The sequence below is a fragment of the Apium graveolens genome, chromosome 8, assembly GCF_009905375.1.
Source record: "Apium graveolens cultivar Ventura chromosome 8, ASM990537v1, whole genome shotgun sequence".
Taxonomy (NCBI): Eukaryota; Viridiplantae; Streptophyta; class Magnoliopsida; order Apiales; family Apiaceae; genus Apium; species Apium graveolens.
Genome location: NC_133654.1, coordinates 147,262,290 through 147,288,604, shown reverse-complemented (window position 1 = coordinate 147,288,604; position 26,315 = coordinate 147,262,290). Strand labels below are relative to the sequence as shown.

Here is a 26,315-nt window from a genome sequence, read left to right as displayed (position 1 = left end):
TTGGTTGCATTTCGGGGGAGGAATCATCAAGAATAAGCCTTGGCATGTGTTCATCATTGCGAGAGGAAAGGAATGGGCAGATTACGGCGAAGAAACGGAGCAAACCTGGATTTTTTCCAGTAGAGGCCTGCGCGCCCGCGCAGCAATGCTGAGCGGCCGCGCAGCAACCTGCGCGCCCGCGCAGCTATGCTGAGCGGCCGCGCAGGGTCGGGGAAATAGATAAATTATTTTAGACTTCTACTTCTATTTGGCTTCCAACTTCTATGTAATCTGAGTTTTATGGGACTATTATATAGGTAGATTTGAGACGTTTTCACAGAGAGTAAGAAGGTGATTATATTTTAGATTATGTTTTACGCAAGAAGCGAAGGAGATAAGGAAGAAGACCGATTTAGCACACCGCAACGAAGAGGAAGCATATATTCTTGTGATTCTTGTTTCGTTGTAACGTTGGATGCTAGTTTTCTTGCTTTGACTTATTTACTCTTATGACGTACTCTGTTTTAATAAATTTAGTTTAGTTATTATTTTCTTGTGTTTATTTATCATGATTTCATATGAACCCATGATGGCGATAAGTTCTATTATGGGCTAATCGTGATCATGGGGTTGCAACGGATTTATTATGGAATTCTTTAGTTAATTGTTTAATACTTTAGTGTGTGATGATTGCATGATATCTAGTATTGGTTGTGCGTATTCGTCTTATGTGCGTCGCAAACATATAAGATAGGGTGTTAATCTCTTGTGAAGCGACGGTGGATCTTGAGATTTAGAACTTGCCATGCTAGCATAGGTTCATGTACGTTGTGCATGATTAGTGGGTAACTCTAACAGTTTTATTTGCCCTATGTAATCAAAAGGAATAACTTGAGTTTAAATCGTTGTGTTGTCAATTTCTGTAGACATATAGGAACTCAACATAATTGATGACTATTCAACTTCTATCTTAATTGTGGATGCTTGGTAGAATGGTATTAGTACAATGAAAGTTGGCTTTTATCAGTTTCGTGTTATTCGATTAATATCATCACTGCCACATGCTAAAGGTAATAACAATGGCTATAGAAGGAAATAATAATAAAGTTGTGATCTCATAAGTGTTTTATTATTGATAAATTAAAGTGTTAGTTAAGTGGTTAATTAGGTAGTTAATTATAGTTAATATTTAATCAACAATTTTAAGTGTTATTATCTTAACATTGAGAAGTAATCATACATTGGTGAGTGAGTTTAATTAGACAATACTTTAGTCTGAGTCTCTGAGGGAACGAACTAGAAAGTATTCTATATTACTTGCGAACGCGTATACTTGCGTGAATATTAGCGCGTGTTTTCGCCCTAACAGAGAGACATACAAACACCGAAAAAATTGGGTTTTTTATTGAAAGGAAATTAACGAGAATAAAAGTAAATGAAGGGGTTGGGGCTTTCCACCGGAAAAAACTAGTAGAAGCCCCTCGATTTACTTGAAAATGGACAAACCCTAGGAGAGGGGAGGAATGGAGGGAGGTGGCGGTAAAAGTGTTTTCTCCCAAATGTAATTATTTGCTTTTTTTACTAAATAATTATTACCGAAAAGTCGGAGTGACTAGATAGTTGCATTTTTTTAATCGATTATATAACCAGATAGTTGCATTTTTTTTCTAATTTATTACATATGCACATGGTATAAGTCGAAATCCCGACCTTCCACAAGAGGTACGAGAGCTCAACAATTACATTTTTTTAATTGTACTATACTTTGTTTTCTTTGTTATCATTATAGAAAAAAAACTAGGGTTCGCTAGTATTTAATACTAGGGTTTGAGAGATTCAAGCTTTAATGGCTGGTCTCACGTTCGTGAACTAGTTGTCCTCGCAAGATGTTTACGTATCTCTGTACTGTAGAGAATCAAGTCAAATATGTAGTTCTAAGCTGAAAGATAAAGCCCTTTATATACAACTAAGCCTGGGGTTAGACTTGTTTTGTCAGTTGTGAGACTTGGTGGACAAGTCTCCAACTTAGATGGTAATCACACTATAAGAAAAAAGAGTAAAAGCAATCAAATAACAGTGACCAACTTTAAATTCCACTGAAAATGGTGGCTTTTAAGGTCAACCTCATCTTCCTTTGAATCACGAATAAAAGCGATCACATATGGTGGAATTTGTGAGCGGTGGCTTTTATCCGGTGGCTTTTGCTAAGAAAAGCAACCGCCATTGTGTCGCGGCAGATTTTTTGGTTTTAAGAATAGGCGGGAAAATTGCTTCCAAAATGAAGGCTAAAATTAGAAAATAAAAGAGACTGAGCGGTCGCTTTTAATTTGTTTTTTTAAAAAAAAAATTTAATTACACCTGCAAGGGTTGTGGTAATATAAACGATTGTTAACGGTCGAATTTATAAAAGCAATTGCATGTGGTGGATTTTATAAAAACGACTGTTGGCGGTGGATTTTATAAAAAAGAATTAAAGCTACCGCCTCATCCTATCCTCATCGTTTCTGTCCATACTTTCCTATTCCTCCCATCTTTCCTTATTTTCTTCATATTTTCTATCATATTTCTTCTCCTTCAAGCTCATACTAATTTCATGTCAAGTAAGTACCATTTCTAAACTACTCATACTTTAATTATCATGATTATTGTTTGTTGATTTCTCACATACATAAAATATTAATTGATATAATTTAAATGAAATGTTAAATTTTAGTTGTTAATGTATAGGATATGATTCAATATTTTATTGCAATGTTTAAACAATTACTATAATTGTTGTTCATTTGATGTCACTAAATATCTTGTACACATAGTGAATTATTTAGTTAAGTTTTTGTTAATTTGTAAGTTATTAATTATACTATCAATGCACCTTGTAGATGACGTCAGATCGTAGTTGGATGAATCGTCGATTTGATGCACGTAAAAATATAACAGAAGAGTACAAAATTGGTGTGGATGATTTCATTAAATTTTGCGTTGCAAATACGGATGATTCAAGGGGGAGAATAAGATGTCCATGTAATGAATGTGGAAATTATTACATAAAAAGTCCCGACGATGTGATATTACATTTATATCGACATGACATCATGCCTGCATATACAATATGGTATTTTTACGAGAAGAATGTTAGATCACAAGTTGAGATTGGAACGAGTTCCACGAACGTTGATAATACGGGTGATGATTTTTATGATTCACGCAAAATATTTGGAGATTTTGCCGAGGCAAATAATAATTTTGAGAATATGCATGAAGAACTGAATGCAACCGCAAAATTTTTTTATAGGATGCTTGACAGTGCTTCTGAACCACTTTATCCCAATTGTACAAGTTTCACAATATTATCATTTGTGAGTTAGCTACTTAAGTTTAAACACAAACATGGTTATAGTAATAAGGGATTCGATGAGCTACTTGAACTTATTGGATTAGTGTTGCCTGAAGATCACAAGTTGCCAATGAGATATTATGATGTGAAGAAGTTAGTAAGTGGGTTAAGCATGGGATACGAAATAATTGATACTTGCGTGAATGATTGCATGTTATTTTACAAAGTAAATAGTGAAAAAACACATTGTGACATATGTGACGAAGGTCGATACAAGGTACATAAGGATTCTATGAAAAAGTGGATTCCGAAGAAGATTTTGAGATACCTTCCTCTTACATTGAGACTGCAACGATTATTCATGCCCGAGAAGACTGCCAAATGTATGACATGACATCATGATAGAATTGTAGTTGAGGGTCAATTAAGTCATCCAGCTGATGTAGATGAATTGAAACAATTCAATCTTAGATTTCCTCGATTTGCAAAAGAAACACGAAATGTTCGAATAAGCCTTGCTAGTGATGGTTTGATCCTTTTCGAGATGCACATGCAAGGGAATATACGGTGTGGCCTGTGATTGTTGTTGTTTATAATCTTCCACTGTCCATGTGCATCAAAGCTCCATACATGTTTATGCCTCTTCTCATTCCCGGACCGAATGATCCAACAAAAGACTTTCATGTTTATCTTCGACCACTAATTGATGAATTAAAGATGTTGTGGTGTACTGGGGTGGAAACATATGATAGGGTATCACGTTCAAATTTCACGATGAAAGCAACATTGATGTGGACAATTAATGACTTTCCAGCACTTGGTATGATTAGTGGATGGTCGACTAAAGGAAAGTTTGCATGTCCGGTATGTATGGGAATGGTAAAGGAAAATCAGCTCAAGCATGGTGGTAAACCTACATTCTATGGTACATCTCGTTCTTTTTTGGAAGAAGATGATCCACTAAGGAGAAGCACAAAGTTTGGACGATGTGAGAGACATTCAGTCACAACTCGACATTCAGGATCAAGGGCAAAGATACTTTGTGAGAAAATACAGTTTCCTCCTCCGGGAATAATTATTAGGCAAAAGTCGAGGGATTATGGCGTGACACATAATTGGACACACTATTCTCCATTGTTTGAGCTACCATATTGGGAGACACTAAGCCTTCGTCACAATATTGATGTTATGCATATTGATAAAAATGTGTTTGATAACATATTCTACACAATGCTTGGTGATAAAAAAACCAAAGATAACTCAAACGCAAGAAATGATTGTAAGGATTTAGGTGTATACCGTGAGTTGTGGATTCGAGGTGATGGCACGACGCCAGATGCGCCATATGTGCTTGGGAGAGAGCAAATTAATAATCTATTCCATTGGATTAAAAGTTTGAATCTTCAATATGGGTATGTCTCGAATATATCTAGGTGTGTAAATATGGAAAAAAGATATATTCGCGGGATGAAATCACATGATTTCCATATCTTCATGCAAAAGCTATTGCCTATTGTTTGTCGTGATTTGCTACCAAAGAATGTAGCTGATGTTCTTATTGAGTTGTCTAACTTCTTTCAAGATTTATACATAGCAAATTTGAAATACACAGATTTGGAAAAGATGGAAAAAGATATAGTGGGGATAATGTCTAAGCTCGAAATCATCTATATTCCGGGTTTTTTTTAATCCCATGGAACATATACCTCTACATTTGGCTACTGAGTGAAAGCTGGGAGGCCCATCTAATAATCGATGGATGTATTTTGTTGAAAGATACTTGCACGACTTGAAATTGAAAGTTAAAAATAAAGCATGGGTAGAAGGTTCAATGGCAGAGCGCTATATTGAGGAGGAAGTTGTACACTTTTATGAGTTGTATTTTGAATCCAAAGATGAAACAGTGCATAATCGACTTCGTCGAAATGAGGTGCCTACAAGGTTTCTTGATCTGAGTTTATTGGAGGTTTATAAGTATCCTACACAACCTATATTATGTAATGGGCATAGAATTTTGAGTAGAGCTGAACATAGACTAGTGACATACTATATTCTTATCAATTCACCAGAAGTTGCACAATACTTACGGTATTATATTCTTCACTATCATTATTAATTTAAATTTGACAAATTTAATTTTAGTGAATTATAACTTAATTAAATTTTAAATTGTAGTGAGTTTCAAATGTTGGTACGTCGGCATCATCCGAACTTTAATGATGCACAACAAGAAGGAAAACAAAAAGAACTATTCACAGGTTGGTTTCAAAGAAGGGCACGTTTATAAATATATAAATGTGTAGGTGTGTGTATTGTTGTGATAATATCTTACTACTCCTACATTCATATGCTTCATTTCTAAAATAATTTAGGTAAAAGATGATATTGAGCTTAAAAACAAATTCAAGGACCTAATAAAAGGGCCATCATATGAAGTGGAATCTTACAAAGGTTGTAAGTGTAATGGTTTTAAATTAAATATGGAAATTCTAGTGAACGTACTTCTTCAAATTCCGGTGTACTTGTCATTGGTAAGAGAAGTTCCTAAAACAGAAATTGTATTAATTTCGTATTATATATATATATATATATAATATTACCATGTCTGATTTATAGGAAGTTTTTACAAAGAAAGTTTTGGAAATTATTACGGACGACTCCAAGAAGTACTTGACCTCTACTACTACAATGGTCATCATGTTATCTTATTCAAATGTTATTGGTTTGATCATACAACATACCTCAAACTGGATAGAAACCGGATTCCTATGAATGATATCAAATCAAAGTTAAATACCGAAGATGTGTTCGTGTTAGCTAGTCAAGCTCATCAAGTGTATTATGCACCAAGTATTACAAATACAAAGTCTTCATGGTACACAGTCCTCACCACAAAGAGTCGACAAGTTAACGAAGTTATTCCATTTACCGAAGATGACACATTTAATGATGACATTTTTCAAAATGATGTGTCAAATGCCTCATCATCATAAGTTCAAAGAGTGGTTATTCATGATCCTTTAATTTTTTTTATTGATTTGAGAAATTTTGAAGATGACTACTCCATACATGAAGATATTGAATAACAAAATGACCAAGACATGAGTGATAAAGAAAATGATAGTGATGATGATAACGATGACGATGATGATTAATATTTTATTGTATTAAATTTGAGATTGAATGGAAATTATGTAAAACATTTTACTTGAGTCTCCACAAAATATATGCACGGGCTCTCATTTTTTTTACTATTATATTTCCTTTATTACATCTTTCTCTATCGAGTCTCGGCTAAACAACGATGGTTGGTCAAATCTATTCGGAAAAAAATGATGGTCGCACCTCTCTGTACTCCCACGTTACATCTCAACAGGTCAAATCTCTATGTACTAATTGATGTCAAAAATCATTCTTCTCTTGAAATCTCAATTAGCCTACTGATTTATGGGTTTTTTTGTTAAATCGGTTTTGATATGGACTTTTAAAGATTTGGGGATTTTGAGATTTATAGATTAGGGTTTAAAGATTTGGTGATTGGGGTTTTTGAGATTTATATATTAGGATTTTGAGATTTAGGTATTAGGGATTTTGAGATTTAGGGTTTTGAGATTTGGGTTTAGGTTTTTCTACTTTCACTGTTCTTTGTTGAGTCTTTATAAATCTTGGCTACCTATTGTTCTTTGTCGGTATTTGTATTGGTTAATCTCAATATTTTAAATCCTCTATTTTAGTTTTACTTGTTCTAATTTTTTATATTCATATTCCAGTTTGTCTACAAGATTCAACTAATGGTCCGCGCACTTTCGTTTTGTTGCTTGTTCTGCCACGCTCAAGCGCAAGAAAATAATGAAACAAGAGTAAGTATTCAGAGAAATATTGACAACATATTTATTAGTTTCTTTTTAGCCAACTGTTATTTCTTATGTCCCTGTGAGAAACCTTTCTCGTTACCTGCTATCAAAGTTGCTGACTTTTTGAAGGTATACACATTTAGAAAATTCAAATTAGGTCAGGATTTGTGGTTGTGTTTCCGATGTGTATGAAAAGTTTAGTTTAGTATTTGCAAAGTATACTTTTGAGTTTTGAGTACTTCACATGTTCTATTAGTTAGTTTGAACTTAATTAACATGGATGTTCTATTAGTTAGTTTGAACTTAATTATACAAACACAGGGGAGCCGAAAAAGAACAACAGTGAATTATAAAAAAAGGTAATAGTCCAGAGGAACCAATCAAGAGGTAACCATAAGAATTACAGAGACTTGATTCTTTAAAATATAATGAAAGTTGTGCAATAAGGTCTAACTTTTGAACTTAATTTTGTGTGTATATTTCTGTTTATTTTATTAAACTTAAAATAAAGGTCTAACTTAAAGTTATTTTATTAAACTTAACTCTGTGTGTATATTTTTCTTTTTACAATGTAATGAAAGTTGTGCATTAAGGTCTAACTTTTGACAAGCAATGCAAGAGGGATATGAATGGAAAATCAATTATGAAAAGCTACAAATACGTGTTGAAAGCTAGTGTATCTTTTAATTTTAATTCCAATCTATGCAAATTAAAAATCTATCACCAGTAAACTATCCAAGCTAATCCGTGCATGAAATTAGGAAGTTGGAACATGTAATAATGGATATAGGTCCCTAATTAATAGTTTAATCGTTAATCATAATGTACAATCTTATGAAACCTGTTAACTCTTTGACATGTTAAGAGTAGATATCGAGAACCATAATGTACAATCAATAGACATTTCTAAATAATTATGATAATTGTTGCATAATTTTGTTCCTCATATAGCATGAAGCATGTTAAGTTGAAGGCATGATATAAATTTAATAACAATTTGATATATTATTTATGTGGTTTAAATTTATTTCTTATTTTGCAACAGATCACGACTCAAATTTGGTGGATGATTGTTTTTATGGTTCTCATGGCATTGGGTGGCGCAAGTACTAGCGGTGGGGGAAAAGGTATTAGCGGTGGGGGAAGGGGAAGAGGAAGGGGAAGAGGTGATGGAGGAGGCAGGGGAAGCGAAGGGGCCATGGGAAGAGGTGATGGAAGTGAATCCATGGAAATTGAAATGGTGGCACAATAGATGAGGAGGATTTAGAAATTATTGTTGAGAGACTCCAGCAGAAAGCTTCACAAGGAGATTTTCATACGAGACCGATAAACGTGATTAAACTTGGAACTGCTCACTTTGTTAATGGATGGTAATATAACTTTTTTATCTTTTTTGTCAGAACTTGCTATTTTTTATCTGATTGTTGGTATATTTTAACTTTTACAGTATTGTAGAGGCTCATTACAAAAAGACTCTATTGGCCATAGTTCGATATCTTTGGGACAAAGATACCATAAATACCAACGGAAAAACGAGAGAAGCTTTTCTGGATAGCTATGCAATTAATTACAGGGTATTTAAATACCTATTAGTTGGTACATTTAGAGTTTGAATTATACTAAGAATCTATTACAATTATGATTGTCCTGATGAAGAAGGAGACAAATATGTTAAAGCTCATATTCAGAATAATTGGAAGCAACTACTTAACAAGGAGAAAAGTCGAGTGGAGGAGAGAGTGAAAATTACCATAAGTGGAGGCTACACTCATACAACTAGACTTATGGTAAAACCACATTATTTTAACAAGGGTGCATGGGAAAGCATCACTAGGCATTGGGGGACCAATAAATTTAAGAAGGCTTCAGATATTGGGAAAAAACCCATGCCAAGTTGGATTTCAATCACAAAAGTGGGGCTGTTCCCTTCTGTGTGAGAGGATGGGTATATTATGATCCCTTTTGATGTGTGTTAAGTGGCATTTATGTCCACTTAGAATGCTCTATAAAGGTTTGAATTGATGTTTTGTACTCAAGTTATTTGTGTATTTGATGTGTTTTTGTAGTATTTTTGCATTTCAGAAATAAATAAGAGAATCATGAGATTTAACATTATTTTGGTGCTAAATTGGTGTTAGGATGATGCTCAGGAAGATTGCTCAAGGATTGCCAACTCAAACCAGCCAAGAAAACAGAAAAAAGAAGTTTTACCAGAGAGTCAGCGCGCCCGCACTGTAGTAGCGTGCGGCAGCGCCGAAGATACAATATTGCAACACACCCGCGCTGGTGAAGCGCGCGGCCGCGCCGGGTTGATTTCCAGGAATCCTGTTTTTACTTCAGTTTTGATCTTCTGGACTTCTAATCTGCATGGGCTGCTATATAATGACATCTTAAGATCATTTTTCAATAACAAGACGTACCAGATCTTAAGTAGAAGGCGTAAGAAGACCGTATAGCACAATTCAACCAAGGCGAAGATGATCTAGTTTATTTTTGTGATTCTTTGTTTAAAGTTGTAATCTTGGATGCTAGTTCTCTTATTTGTTGAACCTATACTCTTGTTTAACATACTTGGTTTATTATTCATTCAGTATAAAGACTACGTTTATTATACCATGCTTTCATCGGAACCAACGTTGACGATGAGTCCTATTATGGGCTAATCGTTATCTGGGGTTCTACCAGATTTACTTATGAATTTCTTTAGTTAAATTATTTCAATACCTTAGTTTGTGGTGATTGTATGATATCCTATCGTCTTATGAGCATCGCGAACTTATAAGATAGTGTGTTAATCTCTAATGAAGCGACAGTGAATTTAGAGGTTTAGAACTTGCCATGCTAGCATAGGTTCATGTATTTGATATACATGATTCGTAGGTAATTTTAACCATCTTACTTGACCTATGTAATCATGATAGATAACTTGTTCATTAAACCGTTATGTTGTCAATTCTATAGACATATAGGGTCTCAATATAATTGGTGTCTATTCAGCTTCTATCTCTTTTGTGGATATCTGGTAGTAGGGTATTCGTACAACGAAAGTTGGCATTTAGTAGTTTCGTGTTATGTGATTAGTATCATCACCAATGCATGCTAAGGTTAAGAACAAAAAGGCTATTAAATGAAGTAGTAATGAAGTTAGAATCCCATGTTTGTGTTATACAAGTAAATCAACCTTTTAATCTCTTAGTTAATTATATGTTAGTTAATCGTAGTTATAAACAATCTCAATTTGTTAATCATCTTAGCATTGAATAATAACCATAACATTGTTACATAAGTATATTGATTAAAATTAACTTAAACCAGTCTCTGTGGGAACGAACTAGAAATAATTCTATATTACTTGTGATCGCGTATACTTGCATGAATATTAGCGCGTGTTTTCGTCCTAACAAGTTTTTGACGCCGCTGCCGGGGACTCGGTGTTAATTTTTAGTTTATGTGCTTAACATCAGTGTTCGTTAAAGTTCATTGACTCGGATATTTTACTTATTTATTGGTTGCTTTTGCAGGTACTCTAGAGAGCGTGTATGCTAACGCGTTCTCAACTTCGAAAGAGAACACTGGAAAAAGTAGAGGAGGAAGTAGTTGAAGAAATCTTTGTTGAGCAAAAAGTTGAAGAAGAAGCTCTTGTTGCAATGGGTGAACCGGAAGCAAATACAAAGGCTTTGATGGACTATTCTCAGTCGAAGATCAATGATATTCAGTCTAGCATTGTCCGACCAACCATCGCGGCTAACATTTTTAAAATCAAAGCTAGGACGATTCAGATGATACAGAATTCAGTTCAGTTTGGGGGTTCTCCAACAAAAGATCCTAACATGCATATTAGAGGTTTCATCGAGATCTGCGACACTTTCAAATTCAACAATGTTATTGAAGATGCTAGTAAGCTAAGGCTTTTCCCATTTTCTCTAAGGGATAAAGCTAAGAGCTGGTTATATTCTCTACCACCAGGCTCTATCACCAAATGGGAAGAACTCGCTCAAAAATTACTTACTAAGTTCTTTCCAATAGCGAAGACAACTACAATCAGGAATGGTCTTACTCAATTTACGCAGCAGTCTAGAGAGTCATTGTGTGAAGCTTGGGAGCGATATAAGGAGATGCTTAGGAAGTGTCCTCACCATGGGATGCCGGACTGGATGATCATTAACTGCTTCTATAATGGTTTGGGTAGGGGTGAGTATCGGTCGGTGTGGGCGGTTTGGAGGGTCCAAACTGAACCAAATCGAAATTAGCGGTTTACTTAAAGTCTAATTCGAAACCAAACCTTTATGTGAAAAAACCAAACCAAACCAATCCGTTTAAAAAGGTCCGGTTTGGTTTGGTTTCGATTTTAACCATTTTTTTCTATAAAAAAGTTAAAAATTAAATTAAACTTGAACTTGTAAATAAGAATCGAAAGTTCGTATCATATTATAGAATTATATTTTCTATTATAATCATATTCAAAAAGAATATATAAAAAGTATGACTTTGAGAAATTAAAAAAGGTAAGAAGACGAGAAAGATGCGACCAACTCTCACACTTTTATTGAATAAAAATAATGAAAACATAACACATACATAGATATTAATATCTTAAAATAAAATATTAAGATTAGTTCTTTTATATGTTTTAGTTTACACATATGTTATAAATTATAAACTTATTATTAATTGCACATTACTAATATATGTATATTAATATTTCATTTTAAATATGCAGTTCGGTTCGGTTATTTCGGTCGGTTTGGAGGTAAAAACCGAAACCAAACCGAAAAAATTTGGTTTTTAAAATGTCAATCCGAAATCGAACCAAACCGTTAGTAAACCATAAAATTTAGCTTGGTCGGTTTGGATTGGGCGGTTTCGGTCGGTTTGGCTAATTTATGCTCAGCCCTAGGTTTGGGTGCTACTTCTAGACCCATGCTTGATGCTGTATCAGGTGGAGCCTTGTGGGCTAAAAGCTATGATGAAGCTTATGAATTGATTGAACCGATGGCTGCTAATGAATACTAGAATCCTTCTCGGAGACTAATTCTAGAGGTAGATGCAGCTACTGCTATAACTGCTCAGCTTAAGGCTTTGATGATGAAGGTGGATTCTTTGGCTAATTATGGAGTTAATCAGATCACTAGTGTCTGTGAGCTTTGTGCTGGTGCCCATGAGACAGAGCAATGTGCTATTTCTAGTAAATCATCTCAGTTTGTGAGCAACTTTCAGAGGTCACAACATTTTGTTCCAGCCACCTATCATCCCAACAACCGCAATCATCCTAACTTCAGCGGGAGCAATACTGAGAATGTGGTGCAGCAGCCTTATTAGTAGTATGCAGCAAAGCAATACAAGCCTACTGGTTTTCATCAACCGCAATATGCACCAAGACAACAATTCCAAGTACAACAATCTAATGAAAAAATTGAATTGGAGGAGTTGAGGCTCATGTGCAAGAGCCAAGCGGTGTCTATCAAGACCTTGGAGAATCAAATTGGGCAAATTGCCAATGCTTTGCTAAATCGTCAACCTGGTACACTCCCTAGTGACCCTGAAGTTCTAGGCAAGAAGAAAGCTAAGGAGCATGTTAAGGCAATTATATTGAGGTCTGGGAAGGTTGCAAACCCCGAAAAATCTCAAGTTTCGGGAGATGAAGTTGTGGCTGAGGAAGATATGTAGAAGGAAGCAGAAGTGGAACCAAGGAAGACTACTTTGGAACACACTCCTCTTGAGGGTAATACAGGAGAGAAACAGATCTATCCTCCATCTCCTTTTCCTAAGAGGCTGCAGAAGAAAAAGCTGGATAAGCAGTTTGAGAAGTTTCTGGAGGTGTTCAAGAAACTTCATATCAACATACCTTTCGCTGAAGCTCTTGAACAAATGCCTAGCTATGCGAAGTTTATGAAAGATATTATCTCTAGGAAAGTGAAGCTCAATGACTTAGAGGCAGTTGCTCTCAGGGAGGAATGCAGTGCTGTGCTGCAACAGAGTTGCCTCCGAAGCTTAAAGATCTTGGAAGCTTCATTATTCCTTGTACCATTGAAAAAGTGTCACCTGACAAATGCTTATGTGACTTGGGATCTAGAATCAATCTAATGCCCTTGTCAATCTTCAAGAGGTTAGACTTACTTGATCCAAAGCCTACTTATATGACCTTGCAGTTGGCCGATCGTTCTATTACATATCCACGAGGCATTGTGGAGTATGTCTTGGTCAAGGTGGATAAACTCATCTTTCATGCTAATTTTTTAATTCTTGATTTCGAGGAGGATAAGAAGATTCCTATAATCTTGGAAAGACCTTTCTTGGCTACTGGTCGAACCTTGATTGATGTGCAAAAGGGTGAGCTCACTATGCGAGTGCTGGATCAGGATGTGACGTTTAATATTTTCAATGCCATGAAATTCCCTACGGAAAATGAGGAGTGCTTAAAAGTGGAATTGGTCGATTCGGTGGTTACTTCAGAACTTGATCAAATGCTAAGGTCTGATGCCTTAGAGAAGGCCTTATTGGGGAATTCAGATAGTGAAGATGACGAAGGTGATGAACAGTTGTAGTATTTGAATGCTTCTCCTTGGAAGCGAAGGATGTATATGCCTTTTGAATCTCTTGGATTGGAGGAGCTTAACACATCTCCAAAGTGCCTCAAGCCATCTATTACGGAAGCTCCTACACTTGAGCTTAAACCATTGCCTGAATATTTAAGGTATGCTTTTTTAGGTGATGCATCTACTTTGCCTGTTATTATTGCATCTGACCTTTCAGGTAGTGATGAGGAAAAGCTCTTAAGGATTCTGAGAGAGTTCAAGTCGGCAATTGGATGGACTATACCAGATATCAAGGGAATCATCCCTTCTTATTGAATGCATAAAATTCTACTAGAGGAAGGTAGAAAGCCAACGATTGAGCAACAGAGATGGCTTAATTCAATATGAAAGAAGTTGTGAAGAAGGAAATTCTCAAGTGGCTAGATGCAGGGATCATCTACCCTATTTCTGAAAGTTCTTGGGTGAGTCCAATTCAGTGTTTGCCGAAGAAAAGAGGTATCACAGTTGTTGCTAATGAAAAAATGAGCTCATTCCTACTCAAACAGTCACGGGGTGGAGAGTTTGCATGGATTATAAGAAGCTGAACAAGGCCACAAGGAAGGATCACTTCCCTCTTTCGTTTATTGATCAGATGATTGACAGGTTGGCTGGGCATGAGTAATACTATCTTCTGGATGGCTATTTGGGTTATAATCATATTTGCATTGCTCCAGAAGATCAGGAAAAGACTACCTTCACTTGTCCATTTGGAACTTTTGCCTTCAAAAGAGTTTCTTTTGGGTTGTGTGGTGCACCTGCCACATTTCAGAGATGCAAGATGGCTATCTTCTCTGACATGATTGGTCATAATATAGAGGTGTTCATGGACGATTTCTCTGTGTTTGGTGATTTTTTTGATGAGTGCTTGCAGAATCTTGGCACCGTTCTTGAAAGGTATGTTGAGACCAATCTGGTTCTCAACTGGGAAAAATATCATTTTATGGTGCGACAGGGCATTATTCTTTGGCACAAGGTCTCTAGCAAAGGTGTTAAGGTGGACACAACCAAGATGGGGGTTATCAAAAGCCTTCATCCACCAATTTCTGTTAAAGGAGTTCGCAGCTTTCTTGGTCATGTTAGTCCCTTAACAATATAAAAAGAATTACAGAAGGGGGGTTGAGTGGAATTCTTGAAACTTTTTATTGAAATAAAAATATTCTCACTCGAATATATATATATATATATATATATATATATATATATATATATATATATATAAGTGTGAATTGATTAGCACAATGCGGAATAATTACTTAAATGAATCAAAACACAAGTAATTAAAAATAGGAGTCTTTAAAAACTTTCTGGTGGATTTGAATGATTCCACCAGAGATATATAATATATATCGAGAGAACCCTGTGTGCAGAATGCTCACTGCTGCTTACAACAATTGAACAACTAAGAATGCAGAGAAATGCTAAGGATTCAGCTTACACATGTTTCTCTGCTTCTCTCTCTTAGATTTCTATAGTTGCTACTTCTTGGTTTATATATATCACCAAGATTACAAAGTAATGAGACAGGATAATAGTAACAAAAACTATCTAGTCTATTACAATGCTACTTCATTACTCTATTCCAGCATCTTTGAATATCTTCATAATAGCATGGAAATGGCAATGCTTCTTTATTCTCGAAAACCCAGTTGAATAGGCTACCACATTCCATTTGCATCCACTCGACGCACGTGACTGTGTTGTCACTATCAACAGATATTTGAATTCTTTATCCATCGGGTTCATGATCATCCATCGAGATATTGATCATCCGTCGGGTAGTTGATCATCCGTCGAATTCATTGTTTGTTCATCCGTCGGGTAGCAATCAGGCACTTGACTTTATTTCACTTATGCAAAATTACAAGACATCATCTATGTACAATTAATCAACCTATTCTGCATATCTAACTAAAGTCATCATGACTTAAGTACTACTACAGATTCTAAACAATGTGTATGCAGAAATGTGCTACAGACTTATTATTACATAAGCTACTCACTCGATGGATAATAAGTCATCATCCGTCGGGACTATATTGAGTCATCCGTCGGGACTATAAACCTTATCCGTCGAGTGCTACGTAATTTCACTAAGTAAAATCTACCAAGGTGTTTTGTTCATGTAATCATCAAATACATAACATATACACAACAATCTCCCCCAATTTATGTCTACTGGAATTCTAGCCATAAATTAAGAGACACTTGATGATAACAAAACACCTTAAAAATATAAATTTTAAAAGACAGTAGATAATACTGAAAAGTGCTTCAATTAACAAAATGTACAAAGTTTTGCTCACAGTCATTTTCAAGATGCTCCTCTAGCCTGAGCAGATTTATCTAGTTCCTTGAAGGTCTGGATCTCTTTCTAAGCTTTCTGTTGTTTTCCTCAATTTGATTTTGGAGCTGCCTGTGGAATTCCAGTTCATCAGATTCTGAGAGATTTAACTTTCCTTGCATTTCCAAAAGAGTCTCATTGCTGGAGATGCTCAATTGGTCTTATAATCTGAAAAATCTTCTCACTCCTTTGTCATCCATGAACTCCAACATCTAGTAGGGCCTTAGATGCACTCTTCTCCCCGTGTAAGGGATAATTAGAGTATTTGGGATTGCATCTTTAGCTCTAACACTCCTTAGTTCTTCAATCTTCTTCAGTACCAATCTTCTTACAGTAATATTGAACCCAAAGTTCTTCTTGAAGGATGAATAAACTTTTATCAGTACAGCTTGGCTTTCTTAAAGGATCCTATAAAGTGGCCACTGAATCTCCTTTCCTCCTTTGTACTTGAACACTAACCTTTCAGGTAGGTTTCTGTATGCATCAATTCCTCTCACTTCATCTACTTTATCTAGATAGAGGTTTTGACATCTATTTGATAGGCTTTGAAATTGGCATGGGCTACATAGGCTAAGAAAATTCTGATGGCTTCAAGTCTTGCAACAGGAGGAAATGTTTCATCAAAATCTATTCCTTCTTGTTGACAATAGCCCTTAGCAACCAATCTAGCTTTGTTCCTGACTACTATGCCATTTTCATCCATCTTGTTTCTGAATACCTATTTGGTGTCTATTGGATTCTTTCCTTTAGGCTTGGGCACCAGCTTCCATACATTATTCCTTTCAAATTGGTTTAGCTCCTCCTGCATAGTTAAAATCCAATTAGGATCCAACAAAGCTTCTTCTACCTTCTTTGGCTCTTCCTTGGAAAGAAAGCTACTATATAGACATTCTTCTTGAGTTGCTCTCCTTGTTTGAACTCTAGAAGAAACATCACCAATAATAAGCTCAAAGGGGTGATCTTTTGTCCATTTTCTTTATTGAGGTAGATTAGCTCTAGATGAAGAGGCCTCATTGTTGTCTTGATGTGTGATTGAGTTTTGATTGTTAGAAACTCCCCCTGAGTTTGTGGATCTTTGATTTGAGAAAGGGGAACTTTCTACATGTGATCTATCTTGATTTCCAGCTTCTCTTGATAACCCGACGGATGGTGAGTTTTGAGTACCGACGAATGAGGCTGGTTGTCTCCCGACGGATAACGCAGATTGCCTCCCGACGGATGAAGCATTATGCAACTCGACAGATGTTGATTTTTGTGCTTCATTGGTAGGGGATTTTTATGCATTATCCTTTGATACAGTTTCTTGATCACTTTCATCATCACTATCATCACTAACCATCTCCACATTGTCGAATTTGAGGCTTTCATGGTAATCTCCATCTTAGAGTCCTTCAATCTTCTTATCATCAAACACAACATGTATTGATTCCACAACAATGTTGGTTCTTAGATTGTAGACTCTATATGCTTTACCAACAACATTTCCAACAAAAATTCCTTCATCTGCTTTAGCATCAAACTTCCCATTTTGATCAGTTTGATTTCTCAGAATATAGCACTTGCAGCCAAAGACATGAAGAAAATTTAGAGTTGGATTCTTATTCTTGAACAATTGATATGGAGTCATGCATCTTGCTTGATTAACCAGAGAGATATTCTGAGTGTAGCATGCAGTATTAATAGCTTCAGCCCATAAATATGTTGGTAGTTTAGATTCTTCAAGCATTGTCCTTGCAGCTTCAATAAGTGATCTGTTCTTCCTTTCTACTACTCCATTCTGTTATGGAGTTCTTGCTGCTGAAAACTCATGCAGAGTCCCATTTTCCTCACAAAATGCTCTCATGACAGAATTCTTGAACTCAGTTCTATTGTCACTCCTGATTCTTCTAACCTTGAAATCAGGATGATTATTGACTTGCCTTATGTGATTGATGATGATTTCACTAGCCTCATCTTTAGACTTTAGGAAATATGTCCAAGAGAACTTTGAGAAATCATCTACAATTACTAGGAAAAATCTTTTTCTTGAGATAGACAACACATTGACTGGTCCAAACAAATCCATGTGTAGCAGTTGCAAAGGTTCTTCAATTGTTGAATCAAGTTTCTTCCTGAATGATGCTTTAATCTGCTTCCCTTTTTGGCAGGCATCACACATTCCATCCTTAGAAAACTCCACTGGAGGAATGCATCTAACCAGTTCTTTCTTTACTAGCTCATTCATGGTCTTGAAGTTTAAATGGGATAGCTTCTTGTGCCATAACCAACTTTCATCCTGACTTGCTTTACTGAGAAGACAAGTAACAGATTCTGCATTAGATGAGTTGAAATCAGCTAGGTACACATTTCCTTTTCTCACACCAGTGAGAACCACTTTGTTGCTTCTTTATTAGTCACAACACAGGCTTCTGAGTTGAAGGTTATTGAGTTGCCTTTATCACCAAGCTGGCTGATACTCAACAAATTATGTTTGAGACCATCCACTAAGGCAACCTCCTCAATGATGACATTGTCCTTTGAAATCAAGCCATATCCCACAGTATAACCCTTGCTCTCATCTCCAAAAGTAATACTTGGGCTAGCTCTCTCCTTAAACTCTGTGAGCAGGGTAGAATCACCAGTCATGTGTCTTGAACAACCACTATCCAAGTACCAAAAATTCTTTCTGTTTCCCTGCACACATCAAAATCAAATCAAGTTGATTTTGGTACCCAAGTTTCCTTGTGTCCTGCCTTGTTAGCTTTCTTTTTCTGTTTCTTAGGCTTTATCTCATTTGACTTGGGGATATCAGATTCATCCTTGGTCATTTGAGTTGGGCCTTTGAAACCATTCATTGCAACAGAATTATCATGTATTTTATTATTAATAGGGAATGGCATGCTATTAGTAAACATGTTATTCCAGTATGGCATGCTAAATGGCATTTGTGGCATACTAAATGCAGCATAATAAGGATTAGGTACAAATGGCATGTTAGCAAACTGTGCATTCATATTCTGTGTAGACATAGCATTCATAGGCATGGGAGACATGGCATTCATGTTTGGAAAGTGAGGTGGCACAGACATGGAAGTAGGCATGACAGATTTGCAATTAACAGACAGATGATTTACACTACCACACTTGACACAAATTTTTCTAGGAGCATATTTATCAGGTGTGTAGTTATTGTGTTTGTTATTCCCTACTTTACCATTTCTATTGTTTTTCTTTTTAGTCTCTGTTTTTACCTCTATCTTTTTAAGTCTGTCACTTAACTGTTTGACAGTCATGTGACCAATATTAGCCTTTTTCCCTTTCTTAACTTGACTCGATTCTCCTGAAACAAAGTTCTTGGAAACAGACCCATACTTCTCATTTAGCTTAACAAGTTTGGCTTTACTGATAGGCTTGCTCACAGCCGATGGATGAGGATTTTCATAATTCGATGAATAACTCTTTTTGTTATCCGGCGGATGATCCTCATCCGCCGAGTCTATATCTGTTAGCACTCCATCTACCAAATTTGGTTCTAGTTTCTCTTTGTTCTTTTTCCAGGCTGCATCACAGAAAGACTCAATTCCTTGAACTTTGGTGATTTGAGCATGGACATCCCTGGATGTTTTCCATGCCTTAATCACCTCTTGTTCATGCTCCAGTCGCTTCTTTAAGATTTCTTCTTTCTTCAAGGACTCAGTTAATTCCTCCTTGGCAATCTTACACTCAATTCTTAATTTTTCAAAATCAATGAACTGAGACTCAAGCACATTATTTCTCTCACTCAAAAACAAATTGTTTTCTTTAATTTTAGCATTTTCTTTAGTAAGAGACTTAAGTGTAACATGCAAATGATATAACTCTATAGAAATGTCATTTATGGACAGATGTTGAATCATTACTATGGGGATATGGCAAACCGTGAGGTGGTTAGTGCCTTTTTATTGTCGACTTGATATCGAGTTTCTACGTCAAGCTAATGACATAAACCAAGCGCTTCTTTGGAGGCAACCCAAGTTTGTTGTACATTAGTAGATAGAGGAAGAAGAAAACAAGGAGAAAAAAACAAAAAAATTAGAAAAAGAAAAAAATTCAGTGCCAACTACAGGAGCACGACGCGCCCGCGTTGAGAAGCGGGGCGGCCGCGCTGAAACTCCAGTAGCACGGCGCGCCCGTACTGGTATGTGGGGGCGGCCGCGCTGGTTTTCCAGAAGCACGGCGCGCCCCCGCTGCCAGGAGGGGCGGCCGCGCTGCATCCCTGTTGTCGAAAAAAATAGCAAAATAAACAAAATCGGGATTTTGAATACAAAATCAATTCCTACCCGAATTTCCCTCCTCCAGTTCCCATAATTTCTATTCCAAATCAATTCCATTACTCCCATTATTCCCACTTCTTTTTCATAACTAATTCTCTCCCAAATTCTTATATATACACACACTTATAAACAAACTTCTCCATCACTTCTCAAATTCTCAAACAGAAATTTCTCTTATACACTTATCTTTTCTCTCAACTTATTCAATCTCAATGGCACCCAAAAGATAACGAACCCAAGTTAGCAGCAACACTACCGATTCTTCGAGTGTTGGTGGTATGAGGTCGAGGTTTTCAAATCCCGAGGCTGGGGCGGAGTATACGAGGCTGCTTTCGAAGCCCATAGCCAGGGAGCGAGGTTTTCTGCCATCAGGGAGGGATGATAAGTTGTTGGAGATGATTTTGGAAATGGGCTGTGTTGTTTTCTGCGAGACACCCGCTGCGGTACCTATAAGTATGGTTCGCGATTTCTACGCGAATGCGAAGGCAGAGAAGAACGGTTTTACTGTGGTTAGGGGGTTAACGGTGGATTATAGTGCTGAGGCTATTCGGAGGGTGATTGAGCAGCCGAGAGAAGGCTAGATCAGGATAACTGGAATGAGATGACGAGGGATGATATTAACTTGGATTTGTTCGTTGCTACACTGTGTGTGCCTGAGACTCACTGGAAGTTCAAGAAGGGCATGAACTATTTTATATAAATTCCACCGCAAAAAACCATTTCGACCAGCTTAAAAGCCACCGATGTTGAGCGATCGATTTTATATTAAAATCCACCGACTTTGATCGTTTAAAGCTAAAAGCAACCATTTTTTCACCGGTGGCTTTTAGCCTTTTTTCTTGTAGTGTCAAGACTACTATAAGGCATCATATTCTAGATCCTTCATTGTATGAGTTAGTGTCTAGGTTGGACGTTATGTCTCTAGTCTTCCAGCCGTATTGGGCCTAGCCACGAATAGCTTATATTCTTGGACCTTGATGACCTGGGTCGTTTTTAGTCCGTGACAGGCCTTGACTATCCTGGTTTGTATTGGACTTTGGACATGAGTTGCAAGCATAATTAATGCGACATTTAAGGTGTCCTTTGAATGTATTTTCTATCCATATCATTTGTCCCCCAACTTCCGGGAAAACTACTCGAGTTTTTGTGCAAGTTACAATGGTATATTCGTGACTCGAGATACTTTCGGCCCTTCATGAGTATCGGCCCTTCTTGGGTATCCACCCTTCATGGGTATCGTCATTTTATTCATAATATATGGAGTGACTTACACATTTACAATGACTTACATATATTTCATGTGACTGCACACACTTTATGCCTTTGCACAGGCTAATTGAATAATGTTTAGAAACTAAACTGTCCTAATCAGGACTAGAAAGCGAGCGTTGATCACCTTTTAAACCTTTTCAAGTTTAATTATACGGTAAAAGCTGCTAGTAGGCCTTAATAGAGTCTAATTGGCCATAAACAGGGTTTATTGATATGTATAAGCTGCTAATTATGCTAAATATAACCTAAATTTAAGCTAAAGTATGATAATTAGCCTTAATTTAGGCTAATCGGCCCTAAACGGGGATAATTAGCCCTAATCAGGGCTAATTGACCCTAACCAGGATTAATCGACATGCATAAGTCACTAATTAACCTTAATCTAGGATAATTGTTTCCGTGGACATTCTAGTCTTCATGAAACTTGTTTCTGTGGACGTTCTAGTCTTCACCAAACTTGTTCTCGTGGACGTTCTGGTCCTCACGAAACTTGTTCCTGTGGAAGTTATAGTCTTCAGGAAACTTGTTCCTATGGACGTTCTCAAACTTTGACCTTCTCGGTATCAAGTTGTGGCTACAAATGGCCATTAACATTAGTTTAAGAGCTATGCTTTGCTCTTACCATAATGTTTTCACTAATCATTATGATTAGCATAATTAGTCTTGGATTAAGACTAATGCCTTGTGTTTAGCTGTTATTAAGCTTTTCTTGGAGGACTAATACGATAGCTGATATCTTGTCACCCCGTTTTGGTCTTGTAATTTTTTAAAAGATAAAAAGAATGATATATATATATATCGTTCTAGAAAGAAACTCTTTATCAAGGGAACTAAAGAACTCAATCCCTAGCCACTGATCTAAGATAATATTGAAAATTAAAAAAACTAAAATACGTAATTGCAGGCTGGTATTATACGATTGCTATACATGTTAAAGGTAGAAATATAATCAAATCATATATTAAGTACATTGCCTGATTTTGTATACAGGGAAACAATTACATCTCACAAATTTTATTGTGATTACAACATAGTCACTCTATTCTTAGAAACATTTCATACCATAATCATCTTGCACCTTTTATTCACAAAAATAGCACAAAAACAGACCTATAAAGTCTACAATCTTTCTAACCCTATATTTCTAAGGCTCCCTTATATTAAAGAATAAACACCCGAGTGGGTTTTTTCTGAATTGTTTTTTTTACAATTTTGCGTGTCAGATAGTACGTAGTTTTTTATTAGTTCATTTTCTTATTTTCAGAATTCTGGTGAGTCGATTTTCTAGTTTTCAGGTGGAGTTCTGGTATATGTTCTATTGTACAACCTTTATTGACATGTGTAAAGATGTTTGGGAAGATGTCTATGAAAGTGTTAAGGGAACTGTTTTTGAAAGTATTTAATAAAGGTGTCATTTGTTGTATTTTGCTCTTTTTTGTGTTGTTGATATGTTGTTATTTTAGTTATTAAAATTTTGGTTTAGTATCTAATTCTGAATGTTCTCTATATATTTAGTGATATTTCTAAAGTTTGTTACTTGTTGGTATTGTTTTGAGTGATAATAAGATTCTATAAAATGCTTTATCAAATACTGTAGTGCAAAATTTTCTATTCATTGAGACAAACTATTATATCACTAATATTTACAATTTCAAAGTGTAATTGGATAATCTTTAAATTACATAATTAAGAGTATCAATACTACATGTTCTGAATATAAATTCTCTTATACATTATAGTGCTATATCAAGTGTGTCAACTGTATGAGTTATTAGAGTTCTACATCAACAATCTATAACTTGAATACATACGGCTAACATGTGTTCGGTTAAGTGTTTTACAAATGGAAAATAATATGTATTGTAATTTACTTAGTGTTATGTTAAGATTTGGATTGCCCTTTCGTGAGTTCATTAAAATAAACAGGGATTCTGTTATATTTAAGTATAATATGTGTTCTGCTAAACTTAAAATAATTTTTATGTTCAATGGTAAGATTTAATCGATGATTAAGAGAAAGAGAGAAGGTTGACAATGTTTTGAAAGTTTTAGATGTCACTTACTATGGTGGCTTGGAATTGTGAAGTTGTAGATTTAACTATAACTAGAAAGTATTCTATATTACTTGTGAATGCGTATACTTGCGTGTTATTTTAGCGCGTATTTTCGTTCTAACAGATATCTGAGGAATCCTGAAGCCAATTTGCCTAAAACTCAAATCAATAAAGATGACTTGGATGATGATGAGCAGAAAAAAGATAATCAAAAACCTTTTGGCTCAAATCCAAGTCAATCCACCAAGGAAACTGGTAGCAAGGAAGTTTCCAAGAAGAAGGGAAATGATGAGAAGAAGGGGGATGATAAGAGAAGAAGAAAGAAGGAGGATGATTCAAGAACTAAGAAAAATGTCCAGTTAATTCAAATTCAAATTGCTCAACCCTATAAGCCAAAAAACTCAAACACTCTACCACCTCTAACCTCTAAGCCTAAATTTCTCTACAAACACACTGCAAACACCATACTGAAAATACCAATCATCTCAAGCCAAACTTCTTTAAAGAAAATTTCAAACCTATCTTCATTCAAGACACCTAACCAAAATTCATTTCAAATCTTTTGGAAAAAAATCAAAGAAACTGCAAGTTACTGAGAGGGCCATCTGGAATTATTTTAATTAAAATGATTTTCTACCTCTAAACTGGTGCATCACAGATGATGATTATTTTCAACAACTATCTAAAGAAATAGTCAAAGTTTGGGTTGTATCATTGAGGGAAGTTAGAATCTACTATCAGGATGGTTCCTACACTTTACTTGACAAAAATTTAATGGACACATTTTCAACCACAGAGATTAAAAGGGTGATCAGTTTACTGAAGGATAAGGATATTGGAATAATGGCATGGAGGTCTGTATTAGCTGTATGGTTGAGAGTAAGGGAAGAAAGAAGAGAAAAAGAAAAGGTTGAAAGAGAAGAGAGGTAAAGAAAATATATTGAAGAGATATAAATGTTTGAGAAAAGATCTGAAGAATTCAAGGCAAGGGGGATGAGCAGAATTACCAAGGATTGACATTTTCTGAACATTAAAGTTGGAAGATTCTCAAGAATTCGACTTGTTTACTTGAATAATTATTCATTAGATGAGTGGCTCAAGCTTGTAGAAGCTCTAAGAAGGACACAAATCATAGAGGAACTGCAAGTACTTGTAGAATTAAAGGACCTCATTAGATAGGAAACATGCTTTGAGAAATTTGTGTGATGAATGTATCTTTCAAACTCATGTAATCACTTAATTTATAAAAGTTGTACTTCTGTCAATTTTGTATGTAATATTTTATTGCTCATTGTAACTTGGGGTCATTCTTGTTACCAGGCATGAATTTGTGATAAGCAATCTTCTCACCAATTGGGGGAGATTGTTGTGCAAGACATGCTTGTACTATAAAAGGACTAAGTCAAATTGACAGCCCTAAGAATTAGTTGTATGATAATCTAAATTTGCATTCTGTATTGTATTGCTTGAGTATGTAATAATGTCAAAGATTAGACTGAAGTATTTTTCAGTAAACAGTCTCAAACCTAAAAATAAACTCTGGAAGAAGATCATGTCTCAGAGAAATTATGAAGAAAATTGGAGTTGAATAAATCTGTTTTAGAAAAAATGTTCTCTAAGTTAGAGGTATCTACAAGTCACAGATCAAGTCATATAGAGAAGTCATTCGAGAACTCCATAATGACTTATAGAGAAGTCCAAAACAACTTATAGAGAAGTCTCAGAGATATCGACAAGCCAAATGAAGACATGAAGATTGGAGATATTGACAAGTCAAATTATCATTAGAGATCTCAGGGATATCTACAAGTCAAAATGTATATAGAGATCTCTGAGATATCGACAAGTCATTTTTGTATTAGAGAACTCGGATATATCGACAAGTCAAAATGAAGATATGAAGATTGGAGATATCGACAAGTCAAAATTCTCATTAAAGATCTCAGAGATATCGATAAGTCAATATGCTTATAGAGATCTCTGAGTTATCGACAAACCATTCCCACATGCAGAAATTTGGAGACCTCGACAAGCCAAGTTCACTTATAGGGAACTTAGAGACCTCGACAAGTTAAAACACTTATAAAGAACTAAGAGATCTTGATAAGCCATTATATTTATCGAGATGTCAGTTCTATATACAACAAACTGGAAATCTTGATATGAAGCTCAAGTACAGAATGCATACCAGTTAAATATTCAAGATTATCAATCAATAAATGATCTAATTACTTAGATTGAAAAGTCTACAAAATCAGTTTGAAGGGTACAAGATCAAAGGCCAAGATTAACTGACAAAGGAAAGTCAAAGATTCACAGGATTTGTAAAGATACACTAAGCCAGAAATGGAAAGCTTTAGAGATAACTTAAATTAGGGTTTAGTACATCTAATTGCATGCTGTGTAAACCTGTGTTTACTAATCTATAAAGTAAACATTGGTCCTTTGCTTTTAATGTATCAAACAGATCTAAAATTTCTTGTAACTCTCTCAAGGAAGGAGCCGAGTTCTTTACTTACAAAAAACCCAGGATTTGTAGCAAAACGCTAGCTTGATTTTAATACAAAATTAAGTGAGTTTTGAAATATTGTGTGCACTGCTTGTTTTCAATTAA

General features: G+C 35.6%; 2 long non-coding RNA genes and 1 other non-coding gene across 3 annotated transcripts; 2 read left to right on the top strand and 1 right to left on the bottom strand.

The window, feature by feature from the left end:
• Positions 1–6,583: 6,583 nt before the first annotated feature.
• On the top strand, positions 6,584–8,331 carry LOC141677628 (uncharacterized). The gene is made up of 3 exons (XR_012557481.1): positions 6,584–6,689; positions 7,084–7,173; positions 8,213–8,331. It is a non-coding gene; the product is annotated as an uncharacterized LOC141677628 (long non-coding RNA).
• A 27-nt stretch (positions 8,332–8,358) lies between these two features.
• LOC141676830 (uncharacterized) lies at positions 8,359–9,635 on the top strand. The gene is made up of 3 exons (XR_012557167.1): positions 8,359–8,537; positions 8,615–9,178; positions 9,306–9,635. It is a non-coding gene; the product is annotated as an uncharacterized LOC141676830 (long non-coding RNA).
• Positions 9,636–11,204: 1,569 nt separating this feature from the next.
• On the bottom strand, positions 11,205–11,311 carry LOC141682018 (small nucleolar RNA R71). The gene has a single exon (XR_012559422.1). It is a non-coding gene; the product is annotated as a small nucleolar RNA R71 (small nucleolar RNA).
• Positions 11,312–26,315: the final 15,004 nt, after the last annotated feature.